The 23,456-nt window shown below is 34.9% G+C and overlaps 1 protein-coding gene across 6 annotated transcripts in view; it reads right to left on the reverse strand.

Annotated features, from left to right (window-relative positions):
* CDIN1 (CDAN1 interacting nuclease 1) overlaps positions 1-23,456 on the reverse strand; it is a 123,593-nt gene that overhangs the window by 24,863 nt on the left and 75,274 nt on the right. The window lies entirely within an intron of this gene.

Genomic DNA, 23,456 nt, shown 5'->3' on the forward strand with positions numbered 1-23,456 from the left:
AATAAGAAAAGCAATTAGAATTCAAACTAACTATAAATTACATCTTGGAATCTAGGCAAATGGAATACATAAAAGGAAAATCTTAGAACTGAACAGATAAAATAACAATATATTAGAAAAACATTATGCCAGGGCAAAATTACTCAACCTCTACCCTTAAAAAAAAAGCACAATTATAAATACCACATTTTGAATTATACAGCGTTTAAAGCCTGTTAGTTAAATGGGAGAAAAAAATCTGCACTAAAGCTTTAAGGGACACTTTGGGACAGTAACATCCTCATGAAAAAAATAAGAACACATCAAAATTCTTCAGCTAAAAGGTTAAGTGTTAGCCTCTGTGTAGTTGATAAATGTTGGGCTAATCTAATCAGTGGCTGTAAGAGGCAATGCCATCAGCTAGTTGCCCTGACCCGTGCTTCTTAAGTTTTTACAAAAGTCAGATTTAAGAAAGATGTAAACTTCAGGCCTTTGACCTAGCAAGGACCTTTTTTGTGCCAGCCTGGTGTTCTGCTAAACAGACTGAGAACTTTCAGCTGAAATCAGGAACATGTGCACTTCACTAATACAACACATGACTTGGAAATTAAAATGCAACGTGATCAAGTGCTTTAGGATATTTTAACAGTTAAGAATGCAGCTAGGGAAAAAAAAAAGCTTGTATCTGTGTTTTGATTTGGGGAGAGGGAAAAGGACAAATTAAATTGCATTCGTTTTCTTAAAATACGTAGGGAAACAAAAATTCAGTTCATTAGTTCATGCATGACTGACCTAGAGGAAATAAGGAGGTTGTATGTGTCTTTATGACATGTGCCACTTATTAGGTAAGTAGGTTTTACTACTTCCAATTGAACTAAGTTAAAACTAATTAGATGGTAGTTAAATTACAATCTAAATATAATAAAACCAAATAAAAATAGCAAATGGCATTTTAGTTATCAATATTGTTCCTAAATGCAGTTGATTATTTCCCATGGTATGTGTATTGATTATTTCCAAGTATTGGAGTACCAAAGCTTTCCCAGCTGCTGGAATGGCAGCTAATGCTACATACACTAACTAGGACAGACTTTTCACATATGCCATATTTAATGAGATTAATTTATTTCATTCAATCTTCTACTGATACTTACACATGTCTCCAGACATTACATATGAATCTGGACTCTGTAAAAAACATAATCCATCCACCCTTTTTGACTATTATGGAATGATAGTACAGAAAGATTGACAGGAAGACATAGTGATACAGTTTCTAATTACTACCAGCATCTCAGATCAGTGCTAAGATTTACACTTGATATTATAAAATGCTTGTAATAGCCAAGGAGATTTTCAGTTACAAAGTGTGAAGATTATGTATCACTATTTCATAGATTATGTATCATTATTTGTCAATAAATATATCTACATATATAAATATATTTCTTCCATCTCAACTAGCTATAAAATAACGGTCTAACTACCTTTTTGGCACATATATGCTTATCCCTTGCTTTCCCAGGTTTCTAGACTTATAAGTAAGGAAGTTAACTGTTCAACTGGGATTAGCCAAAGATGACAATCCTGGGTTAAAGAAACTAAACAGAGTAAATAAACTGTCACACTACCTTTCACTAAAAAAAGACTCTCTTTTTGATACTCAACCATAGAATGGATCTCCATCTTGTACTGGAGGACCAACCAGAAAAAATTACTTTTGTTGTTTTTTCCTTCTATCTGGAAAATGCTTCTCCTGATCTTAGAGTACCAGTGTTTGTTTAACTCATGGTCAACCTGCCTCCTTAGTTTTCAGAGAAACAAAAGCACATATGGAGAAAGAAATTGAATTATTATGCTTACTGGATTGGAGGGTTTAGAGGATTATTCAGACTACATTTGGGGAAGTGCAGTTTAGATAATTTGTATTTCTTTTGCAATTAAAATATTTAGCAAAAACATGCAAAGTCTTAGTTATATGTACTTCAATCATACATAGTTACTTCCTATCTGTGTGAAGATGTTTATATTTCAACCTATATGCTGTCCCAGGTTTTCAATCACTTATTTCTATCTGCTAGTAGACAGGCAGTGACTGCTTCTTTGGAATAAACTACATTGCAAGAATGTAGAATGGGCAGTTAGCATTACAGAGTATAAAAGGTCTTAAAATATTTTTTTTGGATGAGGGAGCTCTGCACTTACAAATTGAACATGGTATATTGTACTCCTGTAAAAACATTTCCTTCTACAATTTAATAAAGAAATAGGACAGAGCAGGAAATTTTCCTAATAGCTGTCAACTTTAAAAAAATAAATCTGATTCAGTAACAATGGAAACTAAAATGTGTTATTATCCACTTTGATTTCATTAATTCAAAATAATGGGCAGAGTACAGGTGGAAAGGGTTCTATATTTGCAGATGACTTTACATTTAAGGAAACCCAGATCTAGAACATACACATCCCCTAAACCTATGTGGCAGTATCTGCTGTAGCGGAAATACTGATATGCACAGATCTGATTCCAGTTTTGGTATAAAGGATTTTGTTCTGCATTTCTATTCCAGTGATACTCAATGTAGCAATTGAGATTGTCATTGGCTATACTGATTATACCTTAGTCTGATGTGGAAAGAATTTTTACTATTCCTCCATAACTTTCCATGAAAAAAAGCATTTTCTTCACCAAATTTATGTTATACTTTTGAATATACTAACATAGACCCATACACCATTATATAATGACAATATTTATAAAAAGTTCTAAGTACACAGCAATACAGAATCCTGACAAGTATTCAAAGGTCTGATAATGGAAAAAAGTCTCTGTTATTTTTCTCAAATTCAATGTAAAATTTTATATATCTATTTAACACCTTTTAGAATTTAATCAGCATTTTCCCTTTAACTTTCATTGAAGAGTACAAATATTTAATTCAAGTTGCTACAAATATTACCCAGTCTAGATAAAACTTTTTTAAACAATAACTTGTCATTACTTTTTTGATCCTGAGATTTTTATATTTAGCTAAATTAATCCACTGCATAATGAAATATTCTTCTATGTCCTCAATCAGAACTAGATTGTTATTCTTTTTCAAATAGGTGTTTCATGCCACAAGGCATAACTTCTGTCAGTCCCCCTTAGTTCTAATATCTTTTGTGAGAAATGAAATAGGCAATGGCCTTCAAAAAAATTTTTAGAGAAAGAAGAAAACCTCCTCCTCTAAGAAGAGCAACTAACTGTAATGAAAGCACTGAAAATACCTCCTAATATATATATATTATAAATATTATATATATAATATATATTTTATAATATAAAAGGTATTATGAGCCATACTTTTTTAGCCAGCAATGTTAGAAGATCAAGGTATTCTCAGTACATTGAGAAAAAGTCTCCCCAACTCCTGGTGCCATTGAAATACAACCCATACTTTTTTAAGACACATTCTTTCACCTTCCATTTCTGATTGCCATTTTCTGACTGAAGGGTTGCAGCCCCTCTTGCTAGTCTTTGTATCCTTTGTCAAGTGTATTTTTGTGAAGTGTATGTTTGTGAAGGCCCCTTGGACTTCCTGACCCTATCCCTACACAACCATGCAGTATGCCTACACCCTTCCAGGTTACCTGTACCTGCTTCCACTGTCTGTGCATTTGCTTTTTGCCCCTTAATTTGACCAGCAGGTCCTCACTCAGCCATGCCAATCTTGCCTTCCTTGCCTGATTTCTCTGGCACAGGGATGAAGAGCTCTTACACTCTATGGAAAGTCTTTAAAGATCTGCCAACTCTGTTCTTCTCTGTTCAACTTCCATCCTGTGCCCTAGGGCAGTTTCCCGAAGAGTCCTATTGACTAATTCCTTGAAGAGCTTTAGTTTGATTTCCTAAAAATTCAGGGTCCAGACTTTACTCTGTGCATGACCCAAATTCCTCAGGACTGCAAACAAGTGCACAATCACTTTATCCCATGCTGCACTTAATCCCACTCCAACCTTGATGTTCCTGACTAGCTTGCTTGCATTGGTAACCATCAGTATTGCAACCTCTCTGATAAGGCTGTCTATTACCTGGCTCAAGAAGTTATGCATTCTAGGAATCTCCTGGATTGCCTAGCACTGGAAAAGTGCTAATTTTCCAGCAGATGTTGGAGTGGTTGAACTCCCCCAGCAAGACAAAAGCCTCCCTTAGCTGGAGAACAAAGGCTCATCAATAGCTTCTCCTTGACTGGACAGCCTGTAGTAGACACCAACCACAACATTCCCTTTGCTGCCTTGGTGCTTAATTCTTACCCGTAAGCTTTCAACCTGCTTGTGGCTGTTCTTCAGAGAGAGTTCTTCACCCTCAATCCATCTCTGATTTAGAGTGCAACGTCCATCTAACCTTGGGATGTCATTCCACAGCTTATCACAGGTGAGCCTGATCTTATCCCCTTCCTCCGTCATAAGACAGGGAAGGTCTGTCCAAGAGTCCCATTAACCCAATGACCCTCTTCTCTTCTAGAGAAAGATGAATCCCATCTGATGCCAGCAAGCCTGGTGCTGTGTGGCTCATTCCATTATCAAACATCCCAAAATCTTGACAGTGACACCAGCCATGGACCTATTGTGCTAATAGTTGCTTTAGCATTTGTTGATAATTTCTTTAGTTCTGCTGGAGAAACTTCCTAGAAAATAACTAGGCACAATACTTGGCAAACTTAGATAAACATGTAGGACAAGCAACCAGAGTAAAGGAGATTCAGGTGTGGACATACTATACTTAAAAGATAACTGTATATGGGTGAGGTGGTTTTTCTGTTTGTTTTGTGGAGAAGGAAAATACATTTATAACCTCTGACTCAGTGACCCATCTTGCAAAATGACAAGCTCCTTCAATTTACCAGCATATTTCCTCAGCAAAATCACTACGAAACAAGAAATGTTCAGGTACTGAGAATCAAGGGCCAAGTTCCTGGTTGGCTTAAATTAAGTTTCCTTCAAATCAAAATGATGAAACTCAAAGAGCAAGAGCATAACTCTGGAAAAATGAGGAAAGGATGATGGATATAGATGGGGGAGCAGGACATGTGTCAATAAAGCAGTCTTAACATTTTACATATGGTACAGAAAGGTTCTAAGGCCTATTCTAATACCTTTATGCAAGAGACAACAAAAAGCTCTGCACTTGCTTTAAAATCTCCAAGAAGCGGAACATTTGGTAAAATGAAGGTATTAGAATCTAAGAAAAATAGTAAAATTAATATATTCTATCTGTTTACTAACAAAACAATCCCTGCCAAAAAGGACAAGTTGATACTTCTCACTAAATCTGTGCTCAATTCATGAACATATTTAAAGAATTCAGGAGCCTGCATCAAAAATTCAGAAGGCACAGTGTGGTACTGAAACAATGCTTTCATCATACTTTGACTTTTTATCTCAATGAAAATAAACAGGTAAGAACCACTGATGTGAAAAAGCTCCTCAACCAACAACACCAACCCAACAGACTCCTGAAGCCATAGATAAAAAGACCTCCTCTCAGTGGGACACAGAACTGGTACTTAATTCTGAAAGGTTGCAATTTTTTAAAAAACACTCTGGAAAATCACCTTCTGCTGAGCAGTAAAAAAAAAAATAAAAAAAATCACAATTCTTTTGTGTCATCAGTAACAGTGTGTCAGATGTTAAAACTATAGAACCAGAATACATTTAAGGAACAAGAATCAGGAAATGAACCTTAAGAAATTTTAACTGTTCAGAAGGGAGAAAGGGTAGGATCAGAGGCTTAAGTTTTATTGGTTTTGTTCATGAGAAATTAAGTACTTTACTTATCCATAAAAAGGATGCAGGCCAAAATCATAAAGAACATGTTAACACCGCTAGCTTGTAATCGATGCAATCACAGTATTACTATCTAAATTTTTGTTTACTTTTCAACAGATTGGTGTCTGCAGATCATGCTGTCTTACAGTGCCGTTCCTCTGTAACCTTAACCATTATTCCTACTGTGTAAAGTGAAGCACAAATTTAAGGTGACAAAGCACCAGTTGGCTGATGTGAAGTATGCTACGAAAGCAGAAACCTCTGAAAGCTTCACAGCCATTATGAAATAACTGACCTATATGAAACTGCTACCATGGTTCACAAATTTATTGTCAGGTTCCAGCCTCTAGCTGTTCTCTGATTGTTCTAAATACTTGACAAACTGAAGCCTTTTCACTTTCCGTTGAAATTGCCTCATCTCCCTGTCAGAGCGCCATGGGGGACTCCATTACTTTTCTGACTCCTTTCCCCTACTGACAAGTCATTTAGCTGGCTTCTTGTTGTGAAGGCTGTCCATGTCAAATTAGCCAGGGCCCCTATTGTCCTTATTACCACTCGAAAAGCCATCATGAGTAATGCTACGGGGTCCCTCAGTTGTCATCATTTGTCAGAAAGAAAGGGAGTGTGGTTACATATAGCTGACAGGTAATTTCAGTGTCTACAATTACCCCAATTAGTCTTGTCATAAACAATTCGATAAATGCACACCAATACAAACAGATAAACACACCAAGGTTTCTCGCTATTAATGTCATGTAATGGATAAATCAGTGATATAACGCTATATTTTATTTATTTCTTTAAACTATTCTCAGCTGCAAGCTGGCAGTCGCTACCTGGTCAGCACAAATTGTACTATCTACTTTCATTAGCTCATCACCACAGAAGAATATGAAAGGCTGTGACAAAATTCATTTAGAGAGAGCACGAAAGAGCAGATTGCCTAAAGCAGGTGTTATAACAAAGATAAAACAAAGGTTTTCTTTTGTCATTTCAATGCTGCAATGAGCTTTAAAAGAGACTATTCTGTCCTTAAAAAGAAACATAACATAAGAGAGCAACAGAAAGAGAAAGCAGTGAAATACATTCCTTGCTTCCCACCATTTCCCAAGGCAATCAGCAGGTGGGTCTTCTAACAATATATGCATCAAAGACCTCATTTACCAATATTAACCAAATTATTTCCACATATTTTTTCTATTTTTAAAAAAAATATATATCACGCAATGCCATATGGCTCCTGAAAGATCTGATAATTATTCCACATAATACACAACATAATCCCTGATGTTCCTCCACAGAATTATTTGAGAACAGGTTTAGTAATTCCAGTTGCCTGGACAGTCTGAAGCACTGTGCTCAAGTCTTGTGGAGCATAAAATATTGATGATGTTGACTGCTCTTCTAAAATGCCAGGTAGACCTGTTACAAACACAACACTGAAAAAGGCAGTTTTAATAACATTTATATTAAGCACTGAAATGCACATTGCTAAGCTTATCCTTGTGATCCACCTAAATAAAAATCTTGACATCTCTAGAGTCCACAACACCCTGTCTGTTTGCTGACCACAGGCTGAAGTGATGGCTGGAAAACCGAACACAGACGTGTTGTTGGAGGAAATTGCTTTTGGCAACTATTTGTTCAAACTCAAGATTTTTTTTTTAAACCAACACTAAGAACCCACCAGAAAACAGGACAGGTCTCCCTAATGAGTAATCTATTTTAGCACAGTCTTGTCTAGGCATGACAGTTTACTGAGAGGCTTGAAAAACTCGTAATTACCAGTGTTACAGGGCAATTAATGTATATTACACTGCACTACTCATGGCAGCAACTGTCATTTTCTCAATAAAAATGAGTACTCTTCAGCTAAAGGTGACATTAATTGGGACTTTAATGACTATGCAGAGGAGCTGAAGCCAAATATGAACAAAACAGCGATTCAATGAGCGACTTCAGAAACGAGAAAATTGTACTAAAATGAGATTAATTGCTGTTTAGAAAAAGGAAAGAACCTAAAAAGCTATTAAATTGCAGGGTTTGGGTGCCCGGGTGATGGTTGTGATGTTAATCTTGCATTCTCACAGCAGGCAAATATTCACTAAATTCAGAGCCTTTTGACAGCAGGAAAAATCATGTATGCTTAACTTCAATCCATCAAAAATATATTTCAGCTTTTATCAGTGTTCTAAATACTTCTGCAATTTCAAAAATTACTGCTCCATTCCTTGGCTGTCATCATGCAAATGCGAACACTGTCAATATTGCTATGAAAAATTCCCTGGCTTCAAAAGGCCTGCTTCAGTGATAAAGAAAGAAAAACGTGAAGATTAGAATTGCAAAACACACACTACTAATATAACAGAAAGCAACAATAAGAATTTAATGTTTAAATTGTGAAAACTGCTAAAATAGAAAATGATGGGGTATTGTTTTAGTGTGTGGGGGGAAAAAAAAATAAATCAAAGAACTCCCCTACTCTCTCATAAAATCTTTAAAGCTTACAACTTTATAGATAATTACTCATTGCAAATAATTAGGACATAATTTTGCAGCTTGACTTCAGGTGATATAATTATTAAAACTCTGCTCTGTAGCTTCTAAAAGCCTTTATCTGTGCTACTTAATTCTTTAAAGCAATTATATAATTGCTTTTCTTTATAGCCTTTTTAACTGTCATGATGACTGTATACATAAAACATTGCACTTAAACTCTGACATATAAGAGGGATAAACATAGCTCTGATTCACTATTCACTTTGAAGTTATATCTCCTGTAACTTCAGATTTTAAAACAGAAAATCAGTTTATCCTGTCAGGTTAAAAATTGCATATGGAGCATTCACATATCTTAAAAAGCAAAACTTCTCTTCCACCCACACCCACAATAGTTGCACCCTGGAAGAGACAGAAATAGAGCTCTTAGTTTCTTACAATTTCCTGTTCCATAATAGATTCTGTTCATCTGCATCTTCAGAATTAAACATCTGTCTCACCCACACTTAAAAAACCCTAGACCCATTAAAATACGCATCCCCAAGTGCTGCATCCACTAGGTAATATAATATATAGGTTTTAAAGACAATTAATAACATTACATCTATTAAAATTTCTGAAATATCCATTCATAAATTTCACTATATGTCTTAAGTACAAAAATCCTGGGCAATCAAGGCAGGCACTTAAGTTAGGCACTTAAACCAATCACTGTGTGCTGAATAGGGTCCACAAATTGTCATAACATTACCTACTTTGCATACAGCACTTTGATGATTAGTCATCTCTTTATTACATAGTTCTTACTTAAAGTAACATGACAGTGTTACCATAGTAACCTTTAAATTGCCCATATGATTCATGAAATTAATTGTATTTCAAATGTAGAATTTGATGATGCAATTTTTTGAAACTTCAGTTTTTTTGCAAAGGACAAACAAAACAAATGGGCACTTGATGCTTGAGTGTTTGTAGTTTGCAGAATAACTTTCCTTCAGGTTTCAGTGATTCCTTCAGCATCCATGCCACCAGGATTTGGATTCATGAAACCATACTTTGGTCAGCCGGTTTACAAGACAGTATAGCTCCAATGAAATGGTTCTTGTAAAACTTCTAAAACAAAATTCAGAATTTGACTCTGAAACACAAGATCATCAGGCTGAACTTAATACAAAGCTTTGACAGTAACAGTCAATCCCAGAGTACACAAATACATTATTAGCACCTATGATACTTTTAGCATTTTGTGTTAAAAGGTTTCCTGTGAACTTTTGAATTACTAGACTCCTAGTCAACCCTAAAGAACAAAATAATGTATCTGAAGCCAAGCCTTGCAAACCAGATGTCACAAAGGAGGAAAAATTCCATTAGGACCCATTGACACAAGGAGGCAAAATTCCAGCCCAATGCAATTAGTGGTTAAGGACACGTTGTCTCTAGAAAAGTAACTATTTCATCTAGAGAATCCTATAAAAATTATTATTTTCCATACTATTTATTGTTCTAGCTCAGGCACCCTGCACAGGCTACTGGGCAAGTAACAATTATGTGTGTTTTATTCTGTTAATATTTTATTTTGGAAGTGGAGAAAAAAAAGTTATTTTTCATGTGGAAACTGTGTTTCTTCTTCCTCACATAATCAAATGAAATACTGCTATTAACAGTAGTATTGTTCTTAAACTTTAAATAAATGGGCCTTAAACTCAGACTTTGGGAAGTGTCACCTCAAAGCATGGAAAGAGAGGTAACTACTGAAAAAAATCTCAATTTTTCCTCTTCTGCAGAGACTAACACACATTAACTAGCCAGATTGCAGTATATACAGATCAAAGGAGCCAATTACATTGAATTTAAAGAGACTGGTTCTGTTTTTACAACACACACACTCTAAGTTTTGTAATAGGAATGGCTTAAATTCTTGTTAACAGCAGAAACAGGGATTCATATACTCACTATCCCAATACTTTTTCACCTCTTTCTTCTCATCTTTCCCCAGATTTGTCCTAATTTTCTATATTTATACAAATAATTTCATATGTTTTAAGCTCTTATTTAAGAATGCTGATCTGTCAGCATTTTCACAATTTTTTTCTCTTCCATTTTATTCAAAGTATGAGCTTTTCAGAATGTCATGTCCAGCTGAAGCTGATCATAAATTTTTTTTCCCCTCTTATAAAGTGGCAGTGTCCCCCCTCATTGTATGTATTTAGAAAGAGAAATTTAAGAACTCATACTCTAAAGTACATGAAGGATATACACCTATTTAAAAGCTGCAAATAGTTCGAAAACTCCAAGTGAAAAATTAGATACATGACAGAGCCCACTTGTGTTTCAAAGTTTTAAAAATATTTTAAGTATCTTGACTTGAGAAACAAGTTAATAGGGCTTCTTGGTAAAAGTAGTCAAACTTACAGAGTTGGTACTATCAAGATGTGTGTCATGTTGACTTAAAAATTCTATCAAAGCCCAAAGAGAACTGAGAAACCACATTAATATGAGTGTGCTAGTAAGACAAACAAAAGCACTACGTATCTTTTGCTAAGGCAACAACGAAAACTTGTTACTGACTCTCTTTGAGACTATGCCTGATATACAGATACACTTCATACAGATTTTGATGAAGCCAATGGAATTTGCATTGTCCTGTAACATCACATACTGACTACTGATCTGGAAAGGATCAGAATCCAGAGGAGTGCACTGTGGCACCAGAGGAATTGTTTCCATATACAGAATTGCAGCTTCATAACATCCATAAGTTCTAAGCTTTGGGCAGTCTATGTTATGAATGCAGAAAACAAAGTAGATCAAGTAACAGCTGCAACGTAATCTAAAACTCCTTGTACTGCCTTCACTGCCTTCCCTAGAACTTTTTTAAGTTTTCACAAGTTTCTGAAATCAGGTTTATCTCATTAAATCTCAAAGTAAGTGTTTTCTTAGATATTTTCTTTTTCAGTTCTGAAACAGTGCTGAGTGTTTCTCACTTTACCTTCAGGCCTGAAGTCAAACAGTATCATGATTTAGATCAGAAACATTTGAATAAAAGCAAAATCCCTAGAACTCTGTCAAATGGCAGCACTAGTGTTTCCCCATCAAATACATAATATGGTGCTCTAATACTACCACTGTCAGGATGGGGAAGAGAACAAAACCAGTTATTTGTAATGTAGGCTGGTAGACACAAAAACTTGTTATCTGCAGACCAGGCCTCTAATAGTGAAAAGATGATAACCTTTATATCTGGCTACAGTCAGTACGACTTTGATAGACTATTTTACTTCTCTTGCTATTCTTGCACCTTCCATGCCCAGCATAACCTCCAGGCTCATAAATTTAACCAGCAGGTTGCAGTTCAGCATCTTATCACAGCTAAAGGTTGGATATGCCACAGAAGAAAGAATTGCTCCACAATAAGAAACAACTAGAACATTAAATTACTTCATTCACAAAGGTACACAGTTTAATTATTTTTGTCTGAGTTTTCCACTGCAAAATCTCTACAACTTTAATTTAAAAAAAATTAGTATCACTTATATTGCAAGCAGAAGGGTATGCAAACCTCCCCAGGACTTGATGTACTGCTTTAGTCCAGGTTTCACAGGCCCAGGGCTTCTGAAAGGTTTCAGTTTGAAAATGGGTTTCCTGCTGCTGGGTATTTGGGTCTTGTTTTAGAATTGCAATTGCATGTCTTACAGATTATTTTCCAGAACTCTTCTACAGCTGTTCAAGGAAGTTCCCAAGGGCTTTGAGCTCAGCCCCTTTATACTACACAGGAGAATCTTATTTAGAAACTCTAGCTTAAGCACAACTTCAGTGAGTACATCTACCTTACTCCATCAGTGTATTTCCACAGGTGTTGTGAAATGTAGACAAGCATTGTATTTATGGGTAGAATCTTGAAATATAAACTTGAGAAAAATCACAAGAGGCCTTGAAGAGGTGTCTCTCTGCTGATGCACTCCACTTAAAATACAGGTCCCAGATTCTCTGTAAGTTAACTCATCATGAGCATGTGGTGTACGTTATCAAACCAACAGGGATGGAAATTGCATTGCTGGTAAAGGTACAGGGACATTTTGAGCCAGTATTGTAAAGGATTTCTCAAAGCCACACTTGAGTTACTCTCTTTTCATGGTACAGAAGCCAGTAAGATATAAGATGTGACACGTAAGATCCCCTTATTCTCGGTATGTTCCACAGAAGTTCAAACTAATGCCAGGGCCTGTACTCTGACAACTTATTCTGTGTATTTTATAACTAGGTAATTACCAATATAGCTAAGTGGAGCTTTATTCTTCTTGCCCTTCTTTCTTAATCATTATAGTCAACATGATCATTTTCATCTATTAAAAACACCTATGGCCCTCTCATCAATCTTCATTTGGAGTTCTCTCTGAAGCTCCTCATATATGAAATGTTTAAATCTGGCTAATTCATTCTTCAGGGTGTCATTATATTATTTACTGCTTTCTCATTTCATCTACACAGATGAGATCCCTTAAAAGTGTTAATTTTCTCTATATATAGAAGCAAAGAACCTTTTCATGAACTTGATCAGTGCAGTCTGCTCTGTTTATCTCCATCCAAAACAACTCTGCAAAACAATCGTGTGACTATTTAAGTATGTAATTTCTTTCTTTGTATCTGGAAAGTGGAAAACCGTTACAGAGGAAGACCTATATGCCTTTCACGTTTCCATCATCTCTCTCCATTCACTAGCAAGCTGTCAAATTCCACATTGAATTGGCAAACCACCTTTATTCTTTATCCCCAATTGCCTCTCAAGGTTAGAAATAATTCTCAAAAAGCATTAACAAAAGCAATCTGTTATTTTCCTCTAAATATCTCAGCTGTCAAAACATGAAAAATTTAGCAGGCTTCTGATGTACTCAGATCAGTGAATATTTTGCTGACCAATATTATCTTACTGCCTCTTTGCACTGCACTGTAAACATTTGTTGACTCATGTATTATACTTGAACAATAAACTCTGTACAACAAAGTATCTCTTGCTCTGTTCTTCAGCAATTTCTAGCATATTTTACTAGGACTTCTAGGTGTAGTTTCAATACACATCGTAAACACTAACAAAGATGATGTGTAATAGAGGACAGAAAGAGCTCATTCCTAAGCCACTTCCTACACAAACAAAACATCTCCAAACAAGAAATATAAAAACCAGGTTGAGAATTTACTCTTAATCCACACTGCTTAAAGGAACAACATATTTTTAAAACACATACTCACATAATAAAAATTATATAATCAAATTTATGGAGAATAATGACATAAAATACCAAATTAACTGTTCTAATTTGTGTCTTTCATTCTGGATAGTAACTAGTCTGCTTTGAAAGAACAAGACCAAAATTAAACAGAAATCCCAAATTACCATCTTTAATATATCTTATCCACATCTCTTTTATATGAGACAAGTAAAGATTTCTTTGAAAAGTCTTTCACATCTTTTAAGTATTTATATTTCACCTCATGTAACATTGAAGTTTTTCTGTTATCATTAATAGCTATAATATTAAGTACTCTTCTTGTTTATTGAAAACTTTGAGAGTCAATAACACAATGACAGTGAGTTCCATAGTTTAATTATGTATCATGTAAAACTACACTAGAGGTGTTGTATTCCAAGAGTCATCGCTAGATAACGGCAAAGAGGAAAGTAATTTTTAGAAATCACATTATAAAGGTTTCTTTATAATTATTTCTATTTCCTTCTCTGCAGACTTTCCCTTTAAGAAACTGGATTACTTAGGAGTAAGGACAATATTTGAAGGTGGGGTTTCTCTGCCTCAGAAAGAGCACTAAAAGCTTAATTAAGCTACTCCTGCCATTAACCATAGGGGGGACAAAAGTGTGAGATGTGAAAACTATGAAAGTGTGAGGATAATCTTGCATTTTTATCCCCCTATTTCTGTGATTTTATCCCATGGCCTACAGGCTGCAGGCATTTTGCTTTTGAATTAAGGAGACGATGAAAATTTAAATCTTTGATGGTAAATGCTAATATGTTATCCTTATTTGAATAAAAGATTTTAAGCCAAAACAATGCTTCCCTGTTTTTAACATATAAGTTAGTACAGTTATTCATTGCTATACATGTGTAATGTGTTTGAACTTGGAAACAATTATGTTGAAAGACTGAAATTTGATCTTTGTACGGTATGATTTTGTCCTAGGTAAAAAGATGGGTATACCTGCAAAAGGCAGAAGGATTGTTGCCTGACTTTTTTTCCATGAGAATGGTAGATATGACATCAATTTATGTTAGAAAATGACTATTAGTTAGATTGGTTAAATCTTATAAAATCTTCCATAATGAATACTGGATCATAGTAAGTTTCAGAAGATAGAGATTTCCTTATAATTGTAATACAAAGCAAGGAAACAATAAAGTTGATTCTAGTTCCAATTTCTTCTCAAATTTCTTTATGAACACTGAAGAATTCCTTTTCTTTATAATTTTAGGATATGAAGCAGTAATTTAAATCTTTAGTTCCCACTAAAGTTTTCTTTCAAGTTTTCAGTTTGTCATCAGATTCTACATTCTAATTGGATAAAGCAATTATGTGGCACTAATATTCAGGGATTATATATTGATATATACCTCCTTTGTACATTCAACTTGGTGTTCACATCCAGTCGAAAATATCAGCAACTAAATGGTGAAGCTTTAAATTATACAGCATATCATATTTTTTCCATTCTCATACAAACAACATATAATAAGATTTACAGAGTCAATGTTCAGAACCATGGTTTGAAAGAAAAAATACACAGCATACATAAAAGAAATGTGAGAAGTGTTTATATATTGTCTAGTACTCCAAGCTATATTTACTGCCATTTACTTTTGTTAAAAGTTTTTTTGATAGGGAAATGTAGAACAGCATTTCTAGAAAATAGGAGATGGAAATGGTATAAACATTTTTAAAAATAAGAAAATTTTCAATCCTCATGTTGTGTTTCACATAGAAACATTTATGGACCTTATCAAAAAATATGTGCTACAGCTACCTTTATGTTCTGCTTACCCATTTACAGGTTTCCAATCAGTACCACCCTAAATTATGTCCACATTTCTTGAACCACAAACATTCTTGAATCACTAAAATTCACTGTACAACTGAAAAAAATCTCAATGTAACTACTTTCATATTTTTAAACTTTTAAAAATTGTGTTTTTTAAAAGGCAAGGATAATTATTGATCTACTGTGATGAGTAACTGAGGCTATTCTTTTTACTCTTTGTTTCTTCTGATCTTCATTCCTAAGTCATGCAAGACAAAATGAAAAAAAAAAAAAAAAAAAAGCAAGCATTTCTAGAAAATGTCTTAATCTGATCAATATAAGCCTCTATGGCTTTGGTCCACAGAAGCTTTATTAGCTTCCTGGGCTCCATAGTGGGATAAACTATTTCATGCATGAAGGGATCAGCATTCCTTCTTCTAATCATTGCTATTGTGCCCATTACAGAGCTCTCTGAACAGCTCCTATGGATATCACATGGTATCTTAATCACTCCTCAATTAATAACTTTATACTCATATTTTGGTTCTTCCACTTCTATATCCATTACTTGAGGATGATCCTGAAGCCATAACTGAGTGTGGTGAGATTACAGTAACTTTCCCACTGCAAATACATTCTTACACTGAAAGTGTCCAGACAGCAGTTTCCAGTGAGGAAGTGTAACAGCTTAATACAACAGGCAATCCCTTCAGAGTGCCATGACAGATGTTGGTGTCCTGTCTATTGTGATCACCCTATAACTTTATAGAAGCAGAAGATACTTTCCTATGTGCTTCGATAAGCAATGTGGTAGCTGACACTGTTTACATGAGAAGCATCAAAAATCTCTGCTAGCACCAGCTAAACCTTTAACGCCTGAAAGCTATTTCTTAAAAGTCTGGGTTTGCTAGTCTACCATATAACATTCTTCTGAATGTAATACAGGTGGACTGAAAGAGGAAAGTAAACTGACCGTTTTGGCTTTAATATATTAATATTTTAACTCCATTGCTAACTCACCTTTCTCCTCAGCAGTCACCTGTAGCTAAGTAGTCAGTCAGCCTCATGTTTGAAGGTGATGGACATTAAATGTTCAGGGGAATACTAAAGGAACACAGACTGACATCATGCTGATTTTTCTCAATTGCAGAGGAAAATACAAGTAATAGGTGAAGATTTTGGTAGGAGGAAAGGCATGGTATGACCAAATTCTCTCACAATGCATTTCCAGTTAAATCCTACTCTTCTCGATATTAACTCATGCAATCTAAAATCCTGCTGGGAGAGAGAAATAACTAACTATATTTAGCTTTTTAAAAGCTTCCCCTTAACTCCATTCAATCAGCCTTCAACCTTCCAGGAATATCTAAATTCCAAAATTTTCATACTGTATGGTTTCATAAACAGCATCCACTGCTGGATACAGGCAGCACCAGAAATCTGAAGTTTGCAACACATTCCACCAGGAGAAGTGTGTAGATCAGCATTTGTCTTTTGCAACATCTGAATGTCTATCAGATTCCCTGTATATAATATATTCCTATATAGATAATGAATATAAATTGACATACAAAAGGCCTGTTTTCCTTAGCTACCTTCTATGGGCCATTTAGTTATAGTCCAAGCACAGAAGAAAAACACAAGCCCAGATAACAGACAATAACATAGTGCATCTACAACAGCAAAGCATTTATGCAATAAACATATATTTAAAAAACTGATGGAAGATGAAAACCAATTAAATGTTTTAGCAAAGTGGAATCATCAGAATGGCAAGATGTGGGATGTACCGAGACCTGACTAGTGTCCCACAAACTGTTTAGGAAAAAAGTATTTGCTAGTTATGTTTGTGAAGGAAGTCTGAGCAGCCACAGAAAGCATAACTAAAGATGGAAGATGTATGTACCTCATCAAATAAAGAGCGGTACTTTCCTAATCATGGAAAGTGGACTTTGACAAAGAGATGAACATATGAGTGGCTCATATGAGGAACACAACTTGGGCACAGAAAGGAAGGATTTCAAAAGGAAGAGATTGCTTTTACAGGCCTTAAAGTAAGTGCTCCGAGAAAACCATATTTGTAAGTGAGAAAGATAACAATCTACAAGGAACAAAAAGCATGAAGAGAATTATTATACATCACCATAAAATTTGTCATACAAATAGCAGATTACAAGACAGAAAACCTAAGTTTGAATTGATATGGTTTCGGACTGGAAAGAAGTATCATTTTAGGATTGCAATACAGTTTAAGTAAGTGTAGTCTATGTTCAGAGATAGATGCTTGTAAGAATAGGGTAACCACAAGAACTAATACTATTAGTGATGGTATATATCAGTAACACCCACTGAGTGATTCTATGACACATATAATACTGTGGGTGGCAGCTCTGGCAAAATTAAAACACTACAGGCAGCTTGCAGGAGTGGAATAATTATCAAAAACTTTTAGTAGTTATGGCCTACAAAATGCCTAAGTTGTTAAAAGGGTTTGTGTAAAGCCACACATAATACTACAAAGAAAGAAAAGCCAAAATCGTAATAGGTGAATATAGATATAAAGGTTGTTGTTATTATTATTATTATTATTATTATTATTATTATTATTATTATTATTATTATTATTTATTTACAAACCCCTAAGTTATTTTTGTCATCTGGTTTGCCTTAATCAAGAGCTGCAAATACATTTATAACACTGTATACAAATGCCACGTTTATATCGATATCATATGCAGCTTGCATGAAAAAGTATACATTAAAATGAAGAACAGCAATTCACATAATAGTTAAAGACAACCAATAACAAAACCACAAAATTCCAGTTGTCAAACATAATTTACTGTGTATATTTCTTCTCTTCTCTGTTAAAACAGTAATTATTAAAACTAAAGTGATATGAGTGAATGTTTATAAGTTCTTATTAAAACCCCTGACTTTAAGCAGTGTTCATTTAAGCTTTAGGTTAAAGAAAATCATGTAGAGATTTCTGTGCGATGGCCTAGTGACTTTATATCCTCTTGTCAAACCTCAGCAGTTTTATTTGTAGTGATACATGCCGGAGAAGGTTGGAGGTTAAAGTTGATAGGAGGGCCAACAGGAAAGCCAACCAACGTCTTTCAAAAGATTACAACCTTTAACATATTAGGATCTGTCGGCTAAATTTGCAAGTCTACATTTGTGGACTCTTCTGTGAACTGATCCCCGAACTCCAGACCAACAGGGCTATAAATACCTCCCTCTTACTACTTTCCTTACATTATTCCTTCATAATGTTCCTACTGTTTAAGTTGTTATTTTAATTTTTGGTACTGTATCGGTGTTTAGTGCTTATTGTTAGATTTCAGAAGAACATTTATAAATAGGTAAAATATGTTTCTAATTTTCTTCAGCCTAGTTTTCTCTTTCATCCTTAAAACTTAAGAAATGTTTTCTTGATCTAGTTAAACCAGCATTAAAGGTAAAACCATCAGTTTACTGGAATAAACCCTCTAGATTTTTCTCCCACATATTTCAACACTGGTTACTCTGTGAGTTAAAAAAAAACCAAAACAAACAGATAAAAATAATGATAAATAAAATAATACAGAAACAAAAAGGGTAAAAAAGGACCTTTGTTGTCTAGTCCTGCTAGACATGGTGAGCTACAGTTGGTTGCTCAAGGCTTTGTCCAGTTGTGTTATGAATAGCTCCAGGGATGGAGACTGCACAACCTCCCTACAGAGACTGCTCCAGTCTCACACAATATAAAAAAGATTTTTCTAACATTTCAGTAAATTTTCCTGTATCTCAGTCTGTGTCCATTACCTTCTATCCCCTCACTGGGCACCACTGAGAAAATCCTGGCTTCTGTATTTTTACTTCTTCCCTTCAGATATTTATGGACCTTAGTAAGATCCTCCCTGATCCTGCTCTTCTCCACGCTAAACAGCTGGAGCTCTCCTAGCCTCTCTTCATATGAAAGATACTCCAATCCCTTCTTCATCTTGGAGGCCCTTCTTTGGATTTGCTAGAATTTACTCTCAGTACAATCATCCATTTTATGCTCTATCTAGTCATTTAATTCAGAGGACCAAATCATTACACGGATCAAAACTAGTACTGATAGCAGCTTTATTCTTACTTGCACTGAGGACAGCACAGGCTTTTCCACTGACTTCAAAAAGAATTAGATCTCTGCTGGTTAGATTAATAAAAAAGATCTGTATTTACTGTAGATGCCCATGATGGCCACATGATGTAGAAATGCGATGATAATTTTTTTTTCATTTATATGTATTTGGTGGCATTTAGACAATAAACAACTTAGTAAACAACTTTTCTCCCAATATATCTGAAACATTTAACTTGCAGGTGTACTGAAACCAGTCTACAGTGACACATTACTGTCATCCTACAACTTTGCATTTTAAAATGAGCAACTACTACAGAAATTCTGCACATGCTACTATTGCTCCTGCATGAGACCAATATAACAGAAAAAAACTATTATGCTTAACTTTATATTTTATAAAAAGGTAAATACAGATTTAAATAAAATTTAAAAATTTTTAAGTGTCAGACTTGACTTTCAAGCTTCTCCCATTTCTCCGTGCTCCTTCTTTGAAACCTGGAGAAGAACACTTGGCACAGCAAAGATTCTGCATTTATAGCATTTAGCTATTGCTACAATTTTAATTATGCAAAACTCAGTAGGCTCTAATAAAATCTGACTAATACTCTAAAACAAACATTGTGAGGTACTGAAAGCAATGTTGAAAGCAACACAAATTCCCTCATATCACAGAAAAGACTCATGCAGCACAGCGTATTTCATCATAGGCAAAACAACATCCCATGATGTTAACACCTTTTGTCTCCTCCGCAACTAACAACAGTCTTTGTATTTTTCATTCTTAAAAAAAGTGAACTTTTCTAGTTTCAGTTCAGACACACTTGTGTATCATGGCAAAACCAGGGAGAGAATACTACAGATGAGATACAAGAAATATATCAACGGCAGGGTACAATTTTGAACTATTGTTAGTTCAAATATGAACTACTGCATATTGATATGCACAAAAACGACTATTATAAAATGACATTCTATTTATATCTCATATTTTAGTTACATTTATATAATTCAATACAGATATTTTCCCAAGATTTACATGTGAAGGGGATTCTCCCACCATGCCAATTCCACAGACCCAGGCTAAATCTGAGGTCTATTCAACCCAAGCAGAGAGCAGAGGCTCAGCAGTGTAGTGCTATCATATCTTATTGGCCTTGTGATGTTTAAATTTTAAAAAAAAATCTACAAGCAAGGGTATTAATTTTCAGAGCTACACCTGATGATTACACAGAGAAGGAGCAGAAAAACACAGGACACAGGAGTCAGTACAGTGAGCTTCTACAAACGAGGAAGTCTTCTCCATGGTAGTCAAGAACTTGTACCCCTGGACATTTTGAAGAGAATGATTTGAGTGGTAGTTTAATGTCATTTGTATATTTCCAGGAATCCTATCCTTTATCTCCTTAACACAAGCCAAAAAATATCTGGAACTGTATGGTTTTAAAATGCTTTATGCTAAAGTACAGATAATATTTCTGTATTCTTTTTCTCTTCCCAGACACCCTATAAATGGTGCTAACAAAATTAAAGTTATGAGAAGGTCTGTGCTTAGATTTACACTTTTGCTACGAGAAAAGAAAATTTTCAGAACGGAGAATATTTTTATGTCTCTATCTGTAGTGTCTTTTACCTTGAGTAAAACCAGTTTACCCTTGCAATATTTTTATGCCATATCAGGCTTTTACAGGTGGTGAATTTTAAATATAGAAGCAACAGGTAATTTGGTTGAGAGTACTAATGAGATCAACAATGGAACAGATTCAAAGCTACATTTACAGTTGTTATAGCTTACCCTGCCCATTGTCTGGAGGCACATGCCTGAGAATAAGTTACTAAGAACCATTATGCATAACAATGCAAATGAAGACCATTATTCTATCTTGGCCATTTTATTACTTGCATCATGAAAGCCTCAGCTTGTATTGAAGGTAGATGTGCTAACTGTTGGGCAAACACATAAGGAGTTGGAGTCTCCCCTACAAGAAGACAAAACTTTCAGCCCTCCAATCATGCACACTCCTCTCTTGAAGGCTGTATTTTGATGTACTGAAATGATACAGAAAGTTTACTGGTTTTAATGAAGTTCTAGCAGTAAGGAGAGGTCTTCAAATAAAGGAAAAGCGATTTTTAACGTAAGAAAAAAACACGCAATAGTAAGTTTTACTCAGTAAGAGCTGAGCCTGTCTACCAAAGTTTACAGAAGCTGCTACAGAAAAGCAGTCATCTCTGTATGAGCCATGGCAATAAAGTCATAAAACCCCAACCACAACAAAACTTTGGTAAGCAGACAACTTTATCACTAGTAAAAAGGTAAAGGAAGCAGACTCCACATTTGACCTGAGCATCTACTGAATTTACAAGCCCAACAGTTGTGATAAGAAATAGACACAAGCAGCTGCAAACAGAAAGGACTTTGATAACAGGATGATGTGAGGCACTTCTTTGTCAAAACTATGCCAAAGTTAACCATGCATGTGGTCTGCTGTAGTTTGGGTCCTGAGTCCTCAAGCCTCAGGAAACCCAGCAATGAAGAAAACAGAGAAGCATTTTTGTACAGAACAGTGCCAGACATTTGTATGTCTTTAGCTTTCTCACATGGCCAGTGTACTTTGCAGAGGCTTTGCATTTGTGCTCCAGTTCAAGGTATGTGAGCAAGCAGAAAACAAACCCTTGCTTTTCTTAAAAGAAAAACCACCAACTCCAGGAACAGTGATGTTTTCCATTTTTATGATCAGTCAGTGACAAAGTGAACACTGTTATGAATTTAACAATCCAAACTAAATTTACTAGAGGATATAAAAAGACCCTAAATATTGAAGTCACATTTTCATTATGAACAAGTGTCAGAATGTACTTGGGCCAGTAATTTTAACTAAAAAACTGACAGAGTTTTAGCATTTGCTGAAAATGCACTTTGGTGAAGTTAATTTATCTGTAAAACACCTTGCTACAAAAAGACAACTTTCATACAGATTTGTTTTGTTATTGCCTACAACAAGCTGGTTAAAACCTATTAAAGTGTGTGCACCAGAGTGAGAGAAAAAAGCTTACAAAAATTTCCTCAGGAAAGCATGAGGCTTTTTGCACAGCAAAGGTGCAAAACTTTTAAAAAGACAGCAGTCACTGCTATCTTAACATGTAAGTAAAGTTGCTCTTAGTTTGCCAGAAACTTGATAATGCAGAATAAGTTCTTGAATAAACTTTTCAACACACCACACAGCCAAAAACATTAGAAATTAGCAAATGTGATTTTTCATACTGTGAGAATAAAAAAAGCAGAAATCAGAAATATACTTCAAAATATATTTCCATAGTATCTAATACATGCAACAATGATGAATGGGAACTTATAGACTCTGAAACAGGCAACTGAACTACTGCCAGTATAGGAATTGTCTTGTTCTGAGGGTAATTTTGAGAACATAATTTAATATTAAGAAGCTAAGTGTTCATCTTGTATTTTTTTTTTAAAAAACACCCTTGTTAAAAGCTGAAACTAAAAGAACCTAAAACAGGTGAAATCACACAGTTCAGATAATATGAAATATCTCTAATGTGCTATTCATAGTCTGTGTTTAAAAAGCTGAAGGACATACATTTACACACACAAAATAAAGCTATCACTGCTTTGTGGTTTGTAGAGTACATTCAGTTATTTTTCCTTATCCTTGGAAACATACATTACTCTTAATACAGCAACATCCTGAAATTTTATAACATTTTGGATTTCTTTGAAATGAAAAGTCCATTTTATTGTTTTTTAATTAAATCTATTTCCCTGAAAGGTCTATAAAGGCTCTACAAACTACCTTGCATTTTATTATTGCTGACAGTTATCTAAACCACGCTTGAATGCCCTCTTTATCCTTTAGTGAGCAATTGAAAGATCATATGCTAAAAAGACTTGTGCTTTCTCTTCTTCTAGCCCTGTAATTAAGGCATTTTAATACATTTCTTCATAGTCATTAAGAGAGCACAATGTTAAAAATTAATGAAATGAGACAATTTTGAGTTTAACAACCATAAATAC

Source organism: Cyanistes caeruleus, chromosome 6 (genome assembly GCF_971803275.1).
Source record: "Cyanistes caeruleus chromosome 6, bCyaCae1.hap1.1, whole genome shotgun sequence".
Classification (NCBI taxonomy): domain Eukaryota; kingdom Metazoa; phylum Chordata; class Aves; order Passeriformes; family Paridae; genus Cyanistes; species Cyanistes caeruleus.